Genomic DNA, 14,855 nt, shown 5'->3' with positions numbered 1-14,855 from the left:
ATTATTATTCTAAATAAACTTAAATTCTATTCCTATTGTTAAAATTCATCTTTATAACGATGGCAGCTAAACTATTCTTATTTAAAGTTTTTAACTCGAGTCTTATTGGTATTTTTAAAAAGAGAAATATTAAAAAATTATCAAAATTTATTATTTTTGACTTACTTGTCCATCAACATAATTATTTTAGTTTATTTTTTAGTTTAGTAATCCAACAACATATTTTATTCCATACTTTTAAATATTAATGGTTAACTGAGAGCCAAAAATAATAAATTCTAATAACCCTCTAACATTCTTCTTTTTAGAATTATGCGTCATAAAAATAAATAAAAAAATTAAGACCTCATTTGATATAGTTTTTTGGACAGAAGCACTTCATTTGATAAATAAAAAATATTTATTTATACTTAGTGTGTGCAAGCTACTTTTTTTTTAAGATCTACCATTGCATATTCTATAACTGGAGAAAAAAAAATGAACGAAAAACTCTGCCAACATTACATGGTAATACACCAAAGTGGATCACAAAACTTGGATGATAATTATAATCCTCAATGATGATAGTTCACATATTTCAGGAATTGCAAGTGTTGAATACCATGACATTTGAGTATTCATGCCACGGTTTTATCTTTTACATATTTTCACTTGCAAGCAGAAGTGGTAACAGGTAACTAACAATTACATTGGAGTCAGAAATAGAAAAGTGTTCCATGTAACGTATTACGTGTTAAATGTTGTGCCGTCTCACATCCCATCTACGAGAAATGAGTCGACACAATGTCTGACACTTAATATGTACACGTAACATATCTCTTAAAAATATATGCAAAACCAAACAACCCTCACAAGCATTGGCTAAAACAACTACAAAATATAGAGGAGAACTTTCACATCACCTTGCTGCAATGAATGAAGATTTAAGTGACAATAAAGCTAAGGAGTTTATCCAGTATGATTTTTACTGCCTGTTGTGTTTTCCAACTGGTGAAGAAATCACTGATTTGAGCGCTTCAAGTAAGCCACCACGCCAATGCTCGTTAGAACAACAGCACCTGCAAAAATACTCGAGCGAATGGACAACATGCCACCACCTGTTTTCCGTCTTGTAGCTGTGGTTGTGGTCATGGCTATTGCAGACTCTGGTGTCACGGGTTTAGCTGAATCTGTAAACTCCAAATCCAACTTCAAGGCCTGAAATATAAAGATGCTTAAATGCATACACCAAATAAGAATTAAACCATGGAAACCGAGACAATAGCTTGTAAAAGCAGAATCTTCACCTTCAGTCCTGCAGATCGAGCATAGCTGACAGCAGATACGAGATCACTATCGTTTGCAATAACAATTTTATCACCTTCATCATCATCATACTAGAAGGAAAGAAAAAAGGGGCAACATAATGAATACATGAGCTTACAATCAAAAGGAAGAGAACTGAACTAGAAGAAGACATACCAAAATTACGGGACGTGATCTGTCATTATTACTGACCCTTTCCATGATAGCAGATACAAGTTCATCTAGATTTTCTGCTCCTACAGAAAAGGGAGAGGTGATACAAAGTTTTTCCAAGAATAAAAGAATAGGTAGGAAAGAAAAATTACAACATTAACGTTTATCCACAAGAAGCTGAAGGCTAATTTTCGATAAGACAAATGATGTACAAGCAATGCTTTTCCAAGATGTCACTCACCACAGGTGACTCGATGCACTCGACCATTAGGATCCTCAAATTTAAAAATAAACGAATTTCCATGACCTACAGATTGGTATGTAGACTTCGCAGTATCTGCTCCATCTGAATTCATTATCCCGGAAGCTTCACTGCGACCAAACATAAATGCTTGTTAAATGGCCAAAACAAATTGTATACTGAAGTAAAATAGCTACAACCAAAGAACCTCTGAGTGTCATAATCATCTGGTGGCTCTAGCGCTAAAGCTGAGTCCCAAAATTTTTGCATAATTGAGTTTGCCACATCATTAACAGTTCCAGAGCTACTTTCAACCTACAAATTACATATAAATAGCTTAATAACAAGACACCACAATCTGCACGATAATAGCAAATTTAGATACAAAGGTGTATACAAAGCTTAATAAGCAATATTCACTGTATGTCAGGTAAGTACATAGCCAACAGTTGCAAAAAGAATTATCAAGAAAATATGCACGAAGAATAATGAAAAGCTAACTTGCAGCAATATTCTGATCATTCGGGGAAGGGTAACAGCTAACATTCAGCAATAGTCCAGATATAGATGGAAACAATCATATACATGAATATCATTGCATCTAGAAGGCACAAATACTTTATCAATACTTCAATTCCTTCAATCAAATTCAGTGACTACGGAAAACACAGTTGGATAATATATGCAGACAACTTTTATCATTTAATTAGGAACAAAAAAGAAAGACAAAATTTGAAGAATTTAAGACAAATTCCAGAATAATCCTTTCAGCGGGAAAAGTTACAAGATATGCCATCCAAGTAGAGGGTAGAAAAAAATTTCTTCAAAAGTTAAAAGCTAAGGAGTTAAAATTGATGCTTGATAACAGAGTAGTCCATTATTCAACATTTTACGAGTATTTAAAACCTAAAATTTACCAGAGAAATTGCAGCAGTTGTTATTTGCAAAACATCCAAACAAGCAGCAATGTTGCCGTCTGCAAAAAACATAATACTCAATGCCAGAAAAAGAGTAGAGAGATTATGTATGCATTTGAAAAAGCGAAGTTACCTTTGTCCACCACTGGAAGATGTAAGAACTTCCCATCATGCATCATATGGAGTGCATCAAGAATTGTTGTCTCTAATGATGCATGTTCAGGGTTTGAAGTCATTACCTAACAAAAAATAAGTGACGAAGGGAATAATGAAGAAAAGCAAAGCAGCTCCCCGAGCAATGTGTACCCATCAGCTTGAGGAAATAGTATCTTAGAATTAACCACTTTTATTATAGTTTTTTTTTTTTGTGACAGAACTTTCAGTATAGTTAGTTAGTTACTTTAAACCCAAAGAAAACAGAACAACCTTTTCTGCTGGAGTGGTCTCAGGAGCAAGATTTTGAGCCACAACACGCATAAGGATGTCCTTGGAACTGTATGTGATATTTACAGAACAATATATTGTTATGAAAAGATAAGAAATAGATCATCATGTAAAAAGCTAAATAACTAAATTCAAAGAAGTCAAAAATCCAGTTCTAATATATGGAAGGACAATAAAGCTACTACTATGCAAAAAATAAAATAAAATAAAATAAAATAAAGCTTATCAAAAATCCATTTCTTATATCGCATTCAAGGAGAACAAATCCTCAAAAAAGGATCTTACGTAAGTATCCCTTGAAGCTTGGTTTCATTTGCAATTACAGCTGAATTGACACGCAATTCCCGCATCTTTTTTGCAGCTACTTGGACAGGATCTGATGATGATACAATAGCAACCCTGGAAACACAATGCTACAGAATGTTGTAAGACTATTATATGTGAGCAAATAAACATTTCTTAGAAATCTGTAAAAGCACAAAGAACAATGATGCGGAGATTACTTTGAATTTTCACCAACTATAGTTGACAAGGAAGGCTTAAAACATGCGCTCCCTCAATGTTTCAATGAAAGCACTTGCAGCTGAAAAAATGATGATAATTGAAACAGAAAATTACCATTATTATAGAAAAAAGAGATAGAAGGAGAACATTCAACACTTTTAAAATCACTATAAGAAGCATAAAAATAAGATTAGGAAGTAGAACTAACAAAAAAAAAAATCAAATTTCAAAAACCATGATAAGTGATAACCAATGAAACAAATTTTGAGGCAGGAAAAAAAATATTTATATAAACATAATCAATGGTTAAAGTTGATGATTGAGTTGTAAATGTCGAAAATATATTTTACTTGGAAAAAAATAGTGGGGAATGAGGAAGTACATCTTGAGAGAGAGAACTTGCTAAACATAATAAAGAAAACAGCAAACAGTTCTAAATAATCAAATCATCTAACTAGTAAATCAGAAAGATAAATTCCATATTCAAAAAAAAAAAAAGATCAACAATACAACTACAAATTCAACGGTGGCAGTTCTCCTATAAACATTAAGTGAAGTGGAGAAGGGAAGGCTTGTAGCGTAAATTTTATACTACAAGTCCTCCATTTTCTTCCCCCTCCAACTCCAAACTCACCAAAAAAAAACCCAAGGGAATACATTGCAGCAAGCAAAATGAATCGAAGAATTCATATACAACTAGTAATAAAAGATGTATGTATAGTTACCAACCAGATCCATTACTACCCCTTTGCAACTCCACCCCCTCAACTGCAGCTGCAATGGCACTCCCTTGCTGAGCTGCCTTCTCCATCCTAGATATGGCATCGTATAGACATTTGGTGATATCCAGCATGGCAATGACTTCACCATTTTCCACAATAGGCAGGTGCCTGAATTTACCTATTCAGTTTGAGAAATCAATTTATATCTCCCTCAACAGATTGCTTTGCATATCATGACTCCAGCAAACAAGATGTGAGAAACTAATGAAATCCTTACTCATATATTGCATGATCATCAAAATCAAGGATACACAAATAGTAAGAAAACATACTGAGATCCACGATACGACTTACGAGGAGCAGGGAGGACTAGACCACATGACTTTAGGACAGAAAATTGATTAATTTAAGTGACAGCAAGAATTGCCAAATGGAAAAAATAGTTAATCAATTTTTCAATCCATGTCAGCAAATTTTATGAAATGTTATCAGTTTGAAGCCAATAAGCTATCATCCAATTCTATGGCTTAGATATGCCACTGCAATGGATCATCACGTCTTACCTATTTACTATTGCTCCTACTAGACACTTCAGACATGGCTCCTAAAAGATGTAACAAAGAAAACAACTATGCTCACATTTAAAAAGCATACCCTCTTACCAACCTAACATCTGAAATAACTTCTTTTGACCAAGCAACACTACACTAGCAAATGGAACCTGACTGACTTTGGAATATGTTAATAAGTAATAACAAAAACATTATATCTAATTGTCTACAGTCATTGTCAAAGCTAACATATGAAACCCTTTTCATGTGTACAATTATTGTCAAATAGCAACCAAAATATTGATGCAAATAATAGTGCAAAGGATAATAAATACTAGATACTAGATAGTCATTCTCATTCATATAGTCCATATCCTAGGGTGTATATTTTTTGTACTCCCATGTAAGAAATATCACACTTAATGAACAACCAAATTCCAAAACCATAAAGATTGATTACATCCTCAGTAAACATTAACAAAATTTATACTTAGTTCTTACTTCTGAGACAAAATCAAATGGCCATAAGAGTGGTGTACCTCAAAGTGTTCCATAAAAGGTAGAGACTTAATTGCAATTGATAATATACAATTACCATGATGAATCTAAAGGTCTATAAGAAACTAATTCATTCTAGGAACAGCAAAAAGCCAAAACCACCACAAAGATTATCCTAGTTTTGGAAACTTAAATATGGCTTTGAATGTCAGCAGCTAAGCCAGTAACAGAAATTGTGGTAGGCATCAGTAGCATTTTCTAATTTCTAGCAACTTCCTCTGGAACTTTAAACCATTGTCTAACGCCCAATACTAAGGATAAAGAAACTATAAGGGACTAACCTTGGACCATCTTCTGAAGAGCTTCGATGGCGAGTGTATCAGAAGTGACAAATATAGGAGTGCATGTCATAACGTTGGAGACCGGTGTTTGCTCTGGCAGCAGCCCCTCTGCAATAACTCTACTAGCCACATCCTATCCACAGCATAAACAAGCTTTGCAAATCACATACAAAAAATAATATAAGAAAAAAAACTTAACTCTGTCAATGTAATATATATGGAGAAAAGCTTTGGAGCAACTATTGAGTTGTCTCCTATGTCAAAGGTTCAAACTGTGGTGTGGTATCAACCACTAATGCAATTATCAGGTTAAGCTGTCACATTACACCCTTTGTTTCGTAAGATGCTTGTGTAGCGGGCTGCTTTAATATATATATAAGCTTTCACTCAACCACTCATTACCTCAAGCAAAGGATGAAATGCTGAGAATTTTTAGTTCCATGCGCCGCAGTTAAAAGATTGAGAGGATCCATTTCCGAATTTCCTCCCCTTCATTCTGTGCGACCCACTTTTGCAAGAGCCCATCAGAATCATGGATAGCTGATGGTGCAATGCCACAACACACATTCGAAGGCAATGTATCCAGTGATTCACAACCATGTGCATATAACTGTCATACTTGACGGAAGCTCTGGTAAAACCTTTAGATTAGGGCAGTAGTCTAGATTCAGACGTCTAAGCCCCGGGAGTTCATTGATATTTATTGGAACCTTTACAAAATTGTTACGTGATAAATCCAAATCCGTCAAAGACACTAGGTTGCCAAGGTTGAAAGACCACGACTCTTGAGATGTGACAAAACACCCCGCTAATCCCAGAGTATCCAATGAGGTCAGACTAGACAGAGAATGCAAAGACTGAACCACATTTGGGCAGAAAGAAAGACCCAAAATTTGAATCTTTCTTTCTGCCCAAATGTGGTTCAGTCTTTGCATTCTCTGTCTAGTCTGACCTCATTGGATACTCTGGGATTAGCGGGGTGTTTTGTCACATCTCAAGAGTCGTGGTCTTTCAACCTTGGCAACCTAGTGTCTTTGACGGATTTGGATTTATCACGTAACAATTTTGTAAAGGTTCCAATAAATATCAATGAACTCCCGGGGCTTAGACGTCTGAATCTAGACTACTGCCCTAATCTAAAGGTTTTACCAGAGCTTCCTGATTCTGAGGGTAAGTTTGATTGTGGGTTCCAGACCAAGTCTTCACCTTGAAGACCAATCTGCATTCACAAAGATATAAACCAAAGAATTTGTGATTATTTCTTCTGAATTTTTTTGTTAATAGCCATTTCATGATTTCTATAAATATCAAAGAAACAATCACATATCTACATTTCCTTTGGGTCATTTCTCTTCCCCAAAACAGGGTCCTTCCCACTATCAAATAGAATCTTGAAGCACAAGTCCAAGCTCAGATTTAGTAGCAGCTATATTTAATACTGAAACTAGCAAAGGAACAATATAAAAATGATTTTATGTATGCTTGTTTGTATTGAAAATCAACAAGTTTTCAAGTTGATCAAACAGACAACGTTTGTCATCTTAGGAATATAATTACGTATGAATTTGTCACACAATGGACTTTCTAGATTATGTGGCTTAGCGGGCCGTCATAAAATAAGCATTCCTTGCCTATTTTCTGCAGAAGAAAGAAGGGGAAGAAAAGGGGTGCACAAATGCAAACCTCAGATTGGCAGAAAAGGCAAGGGAAGGGAAACTATCCTTTATATGGGGAATGGTGAGTTTATAAAAAGAAAAAGTCTAGGGGGACAGCAACTTTGTTAAATTCTGGCCAGCATGTAACCAGCAAAGAAAAGTGAGCCATTGGATGAAATCTCACACCAATCTTACACCATTAAAACCATCATTGATGGCTATTTGATGGCTACAAATCACAAAAATTGCTGGCCCCCTAGCATTCCTCTTATAAAAATATTGAAGAAAACGGACTGTGGCAAGGATCATTCCCCTTTTATCTTTGTTCAGGCACCTTGTTCCCAGAAAATTGGAGATTGCCTATGGAAAAATAATTCTAAAGTCTAGCCATTTCCTATTTTAATCCAAAAAATGAAACTTCCTATAAAGGTTATGTAGATCTTTGATACTTAACTCTAAAAAATTTCACATTATTTCCTTATCAAAATTCAAGCACAGGGAAGCTGACCTTTTCCCATCCCTTTGTTTCTATTCCCTTATCTCTAAAACCTCCAAACATATACAAGGGCAACACACTTATGGTTGAGCATCAGGGACTCAAGTCTAGCATTCAGTGGAAAAATACAGATGAAATTTGAAGCACAACAGTTTATTATGCCCTTCTTCAAGAACACAAATGTTATTCTTTGCTGTAATAGCGTTGGGAGAAAATAATCTAATACAGAACCAATTGATCACTTTTGTAAAGGAAGCAAACCATATTTCACATATTAAAATCACAAAATATGTCAGTCAATGAATGCTCCCTGATAGTTACAAATTAAATTAATTCCTCTCACAAAATAATAATGATAATAATAAATAAATAAATAAATCCGTATTATGGAAATCTTAATTGATAGTTCCTAAAATGGATCACAATTAGGTGAAAATATATTCCCTGCAACCTGATAGGTGAACAAACCATTACACCTGATCCTAAAATATAACATGTCTATGGAGGAGAAAAACAAAATCATCCAAGAGAAAAAAAAAAAAAATCAATAGAAGAAAAGCATATTAGAAAGGGGCATCTTATTCAAAAATTTTGTAAACTGAAGAACCAACCAATTTGCTCCCCATTTACTTCAAACTTAAGCCACTACTTAAATACACGCATAAGTTAATTGATGCAAAACCTCAACCAGAAATCGGCACCGCATTTGTATTTTAAGGCGCATTACCTGAGTAATACTTAAAACAGCATTTTACATGAATATCGGATCCTTCTCGACGAAAGACAGGATCTTCTCGGACCTGCAAGTAGTAAAAGAGAGAAAAAAATATTGGCTTTATAAAGAGATATTAAAGCTTAAAGGAAAAGAACACTGTTCTTCAAGCCATTTAAGTTCTGAGTTGAGTTTTGGAAGGGAACGGAGGAAAAGGGAAGGCTTGTAAATTTTACACCGCAAGCCCTCCATTTCCCTTCCCTTCCCTCCAAACTCCCAACTCACAAAAAACCCCTTAAGAGAATAAGTCTTTTACCTTGAGAGTAACATAAAGATCACCAGGGTGATCCCCATCAGGATCTACACCACCACTTCTACATATTTTTAGGGTTTCATTGTTGTCCATCCCTGCAAATGTATAAATATGTAGAACCTTCACCTTTTCATATAAGAACTAAGGAAAATGAATCAACAAGAATGAAATGCATCATTGCATCGTGAATAGCATCTACTCACGACTGTCCATTTACCAGCATCTATGGCAAACTTGATTTTAATAGAAAGGCATGATAAAATCCACATTTATTCAGATTATTCCAAACTATGTTCTAAATTTTTAAACTTTGCTAAAAATTAATAGTTACTTTTCTGTGTATATGTTAATTTTAATATTATCTCATATAATGGCTTTGATCTCTTCACACAATTTAAGCTGAACAGCATGAAGTAATATGCAATGGAGTGATCTTTCATCCTTCCTATAAATATATATATTAACAATCATGCATTCGGATAAACTTCAAAAAATTATCTAGATAGAAATAGAATAAGAGGTAGAGTGACATACATTGATAGGTAATTGACTATAAATTATGAAGCTCAGTAGACAGTGGGACTATAATACAAGTGGCTAGAACAATTAAGAGGAGAATCCCAAGAATGAGAGAAGCTTTTTCATTTGACATTGTAACTTTGTATGCCAAAGGAACAGGATTTACTTAACTAAATCCAAAACTTCCAAACAATAATGCTTACCAGGTGCAATATCCAATTTGACAGACTTTGTTCCTTTAATTACTTTTGCACCTTTGCATGACTTGCAGAAATTCTGATGCCAATATGAAAACAAGATTTTAATAATTTTTCCAGAAAACAACTAATGCAGCATGTGGTAAACTTAGTGTGATTCATCACATGATTTATTAATAAAATTAAGGAGGAACTATAAGAAAATAAGATCAACTATAAGCAAGTTACATGAATCACAGCTAAGTACATCATATCTGAACCCTTAGATACTACAATGTACTAAAAGTAATAGAATTGATCTAAACACATTGTTTACATCATACCTTTACAATTTTGCCCATTCCCTTACATGTACCACATGTATTCTCCATCCTAAATATGCCAGCTTGTACATATGTCTGGACATGCATATCGAAACAATCGGTTTAACAGGAAATTATTTAAACTTATAACATGATTGAAGAAAGTTAAATTCAAATTTCAAAATGGTACATACCATTCCTATCCCTTTACAGCGTTTACAGGTTTCAGGTTTTGTACCAGGAGGAATACCACTCCCACCTGCAAATGTTGAGAGAATCTGTGACAAGTGCACTAGCTTTACAAACTATGGTGGTGAATAAAGTGGTTACAAGGGGAAAAAAATCCTGTATAAAAATTAGTGTGTTGATGCACATACCACAAGTTTGGCAACGCACATCTGTTTCATATGTAATAGTTTAGGTACATCCCATGACGGCTTCCATAAATGATAATTCCACAAAAGTCTGAATAAAAAGTAAAAAATAAAATAATAAAAAAAACACATTTGGACGCATTTCCTCAAGAAATTCCTTAGCATATAATAAAGACATCCAAATATGAAGAAAAACAGAACCTTGACATCCTCTCCACCAATATTCTGATGAAAAAAGTTCTTGACAAAATCCTGATCACAAGTCATCATTGAAGAAATCGCAAGAGAATTAAACGAAACCAAATTAGATATCAAACATGGGGTATATAAATAATTCAGAGATATTTATATTTCTTTAATGATTGGTTAAAATGAGGGGACAAACTAATAACGAATTACATGATCACGGAATATCTGCTCAAACGGATTAAATCCACTGCTATCTCCAAAACCAGTGCTTTGTTGGTTTACATAAGCATCATGACCAACCTACATAATGAGAGTTAAAGCATATAAATAAGAGACAATAACAATACTCTGAAAAGAAACATGTGAATTGTTTCCCCACCATCCCAACCATCTGTTTTGTCAAATATCTATACATCAATACATGAGCTTCTTGTGCACCACAGAACACCCCAGTATTTCTTTGTAATACTAATACTGTTATTACTCAACAAAAATCAATAATATATCCTACAGTTTTTCCCAATACGGTATATGATTCAAAAAAGTTCAAAGGAGCCAAAAGAGATATCTGGAAAGAGGTAATACCTCATCATACTGTTGACGCTTCTCTTCATCCTTCAAAACCTAACGAATTGCCAAAAGAAGGGAAGCAAAGGTCAGGAAATTAGTTCTCATTTCATTAGTCATGTGATCAAAAACTCTGTAGTCAGGATGGTAACAAGAAATTTAAAAAAAAAAAAAAGGTAAACCTCATATGCCATTGAAACTTCTTTTCAGCTTCAGGATCATCTTTGTTTGTGTCCGGATGGAGCTTCTTTGCAAGCTGCAGAACATGAGGAGAATTCAAGACACAGCAGAAATAAAGGTAAAATGATGAAATTTTTCAAGACAAATAATTCATGCTTATCGAACATGCTTGAAGAATTGATGTAAAGAGAAAAGGAAAGGTGAAGGGAACCAAAACATCATTCACAAACTGACAATAGTATTGCCATAGAACATGAGCAGACATTAAAAGAGTACATGGCGGAGCACATTCTGACAAAGAAATCATAAATATAAATAGACTGTAAAATTTAGACATCAAAAAGTGAAAAGCATATATGCATATTATAAAATAGATAAGTGAGTGCATACTTAACAAAATGCATGAGCAACATGACAAACAAATTTCACTATTATTTTCAAGTGGTGCCCCTAGGGAGATGGCTCAAGTATCTACTTAGGGCCCATTAGATAACTCTCTTAGGATAAAAACACAAAAACACCAAGAAACATAAATCTGTTTGGAAAAGGAGACAAACATATAAATAAACAAAACGTCTCAGGTGTGGGACAAAATATTCCCAATTCTCTGTCCACCAAAAGACTAGGGACAGTAGGAACAAAAACAAAGACAACTTTTCTTCTATCTTGTCTCCTGTCTGTATATTTTAGGATTGGAGTTGTCATTAATTGAATAGAAGGGAAAGGGGAAGAATAGAGTTATATATCATTGGTTGTCCCAGCCTTTAAATGAGTAGAATTCAATAGGGTATAGTTTTATTTTCCAACTTTTATATGTATTTTTATGTATCAATGAAGATTAAAGAGTAAAATTAAATAGCTAACAACATCCAGTCTCCTCTTGACCCCCCCCCCCCCCCAAGACTTGGGGTTACCAAAATTACTGTTCCCAGTGGCTTGGGACCCTATTCCTAACCCTCTCAACACCTTCCTTTCCCTTGCATAAAATATCTCCCAAATGCATCTAGAGCCTATAGATAATGAACAGTTTCCTTAACACATGGAGAAGACATGAAATTGACAAACATAAACCAAAAAAAATGGCATGATCCCACTTGACCAGGATACGTGTCTGAAACTTTTAGCTCGGAAATAGGCTACATGTTTGTTTAAAAAACAAAATTCATATTCTGCTATCTAGATACATTTATATTCACATTGGTAAAGCAAAACCTACCCCATAATATGCTTTCTTTACTTCAGAAGCACTTGCATTCCTACTGACTTCACTCACCGTTTTAATTTCCCACCATGCAGATGACACCATCTTTGTTGAACGTCTGCGACCGATTTATTGTCCCCTTGCCAATGTTTCCGTCATCCTTGAGATTCGCATCAGATATAACATCCTTCAAACCATCAACCGGCGTAATCCCAATCAGTGCTCTAAGATGAAGAACCTTGGCGAAATTCCGGGCCAAATTCTTGCTTGGGGTCACCGCCGATGGATTCACCGATTCCATGTACAAAAAGTGTCACCAATATCTGAAACTCAAGATGAACAATTGTGAAATGTGTTCAGTTCAAAAGTGTACCAAAATATGCAATAGTATGATTCACAAGGAGTCAATGATAAATAATAATAAAGTTAACAAAGATGATGGTTATAATGGTAAACATGTTCATGTGAACACACTATTAAAAAGAAAAGCAAAATGCTTTAACACACAAATCGAGGACTTTAATAGAGTAGGGAATTTTTCTTCTTTTTGTTCTTCATACACAAAGTCCCTTATATATATGTATGCCTACCATAAAAGGTGTCAAAAAGTGGTTGCTAACAAGAACAAATAGGAAGCAAGAGTTGAAAAAGAATAACAATGGCAAGATCTAAAGATGCATTAAAGTTCAGACTTGTAGTTTATCCACGAAATTCTAGGCATCTTATAGTTATATTATAAGATGAATCAGCAACTAAAATTGAAATTGGCCACTTGAAATTATCAAAAAAAAAACAAAGAACACTGTTTCATACGATGAAAAAGCTAAACTTTAAGCAACAATTTAATCACATCCTCCATCCTAAAACAGTGAAGAAGAATGAAGGGAGCCAACAAATGAAAAAGAAGCAAAAAGGGGAAGGGAGAGCAGTGATGTTTGAAGAGTTAAATAATAACCTTTGTATCAAACCAACAAACACTTGCTGTGCGTGCTGTTTCAATGCCAGCAAAAGACTCCTTCTGCTTTGTTTCTAAGGTACTCTCTGTGTTTCTTCTATGATGGTTCCTCTCAAGCTTCGGAGAAACTTGCCCCTTGGAGAAGAAAAGAGAAGAGCGAGCAGTGGGGTTCTGAGGAAGGGAATTTTATAGTCTACAATACAAGAAGAGAGAGAGTGGAAAATGTGTTTTCCACGCGCCATATATGCGCTTGCTCAACATGTACCCTTTCCAAAAATAACTTAACATGAAATAGCATGGGAAAAAGAACTTTGCATGAAAATAGAAAATACGTATAACCCTAAAATTGAATATTTGAATTTATTTACCTTATAAAGATAAAAAACTAAAACTTTTGTTAAATCCTGAGATAAAACAAATGTTTTTTTCCCTCAAAAATAATCTTTAAAACAATTATTTAAGTTATATCAAAGCAAAAAATTTTACATATAACAAATAGCATGGCAATTGTGAACCAAAAAATACACTTTGATCTTTGGTACAAAAAATTTAATGTTTTTCATTGGCTCTCAAGTAGTATTTAATGTTGTTTAATTACTATGATCCTACCCCTTCCCACGGAAATAGGAAAAAAAATTGATTATTACTATGTGAGAAAGACTGCAAGTCTACGAACTAGCAATGATAACTGGCTCCTGTAAAACTTCAAGCCATTTAATACTTTGTGAAGCTACTTCTCATTGCACTAGAAAAAAAACTAAGTGTCCCTATGTTTGTGATTATTGATCTATGTACCTTATCATTTTTCTATCTAAAAAGGGTTTCAAGAACTTAAAATGAAAATATTACTGAAGTTGCATGGGAATTTAATATTTCATGCCATTTTTAGTTTTTGTTTTTTAAATTTTGCGAAAGAAAAAATAGTAAAAATAATAAATTAATATTTTTTATTTTCACATCTATTTTTTTTTAACAAAATTTAAAAATAAAAATACTGGAAATTAAATTGCAAACTATATATACCATGGTTCCTCAGGGGCTACATAAGGGTGACTGAAGAGCTTGGCAGCATTGTGTTTCTTGTTTGTAGGGATTGGCTCTCTAGCTGGGGTGTATGCATCACAAATAACCTAAAAAATATACAATTTTTATTTATTTTATCTTTCAACCACAAGGTTAATGAAAAGTTGACCCAATAATTGAAACCAGCATTATTTAGAAATGGAAAAAAAAGAGACTTACAAGAATATTTTCTCCCCTCCTGAATGGGTCCTTGAAGATAGCTTGTGGGCTCGCTTGTTCAACACAAAAAGCAAACCCCACTCATGAGTTTCTTGTGAAAATGAAATATCAACGGAAAGATAGGAGTGTAAATAGAAAAGTAAAGTATATATTTGTTTTTTAGTTTTTAGTCCTCCAAAATTCTGACTTGCATACACATGACAAGCAAACAAAGAAAGAAAATCTAAAATCTAAAGTTGAAATAAATTTAAATTTAAAAAAAGAAGGGTAATGGATC

The 14,855-nt window shown here is 34.0% G+C and overlaps 2 pseudogenes; both read right to left on the bottom strand.

Moving 5' to 3' along the window:
* Positions 1–521: 521 nt before the first annotated feature.
* On the bottom strand, positions 522–6,611 carry LOC112770471 (CBS domain-containing protein CBSCBSPB3-like; annotated as a pseudogene).
* LOC112771242 (chaperone protein dnaJ GFA2, mitochondrial-like) lies at positions 6,166–13,494 on the bottom strand (annotated as a pseudogene).
* Between the last annotated feature and the right edge of the window lie 1,361 nt (positions 13,495–14,855).

The sequence above is a fragment of the Arachis hypogaea genome, chromosome 18 (genome assembly GCF_003086295.3).
Source record: "Arachis hypogaea cultivar Tifrunner chromosome 18, arahy.Tifrunner.gnm2.J5K5, whole genome shotgun sequence".
Taxonomy (NCBI): domain Eukaryota; kingdom Viridiplantae; phylum Streptophyta; class Magnoliopsida; order Fabales; family Fabaceae; genus Arachis; species Arachis hypogaea.
This window is presented reverse-complemented; position numbering and strand designations above follow the sequence as displayed.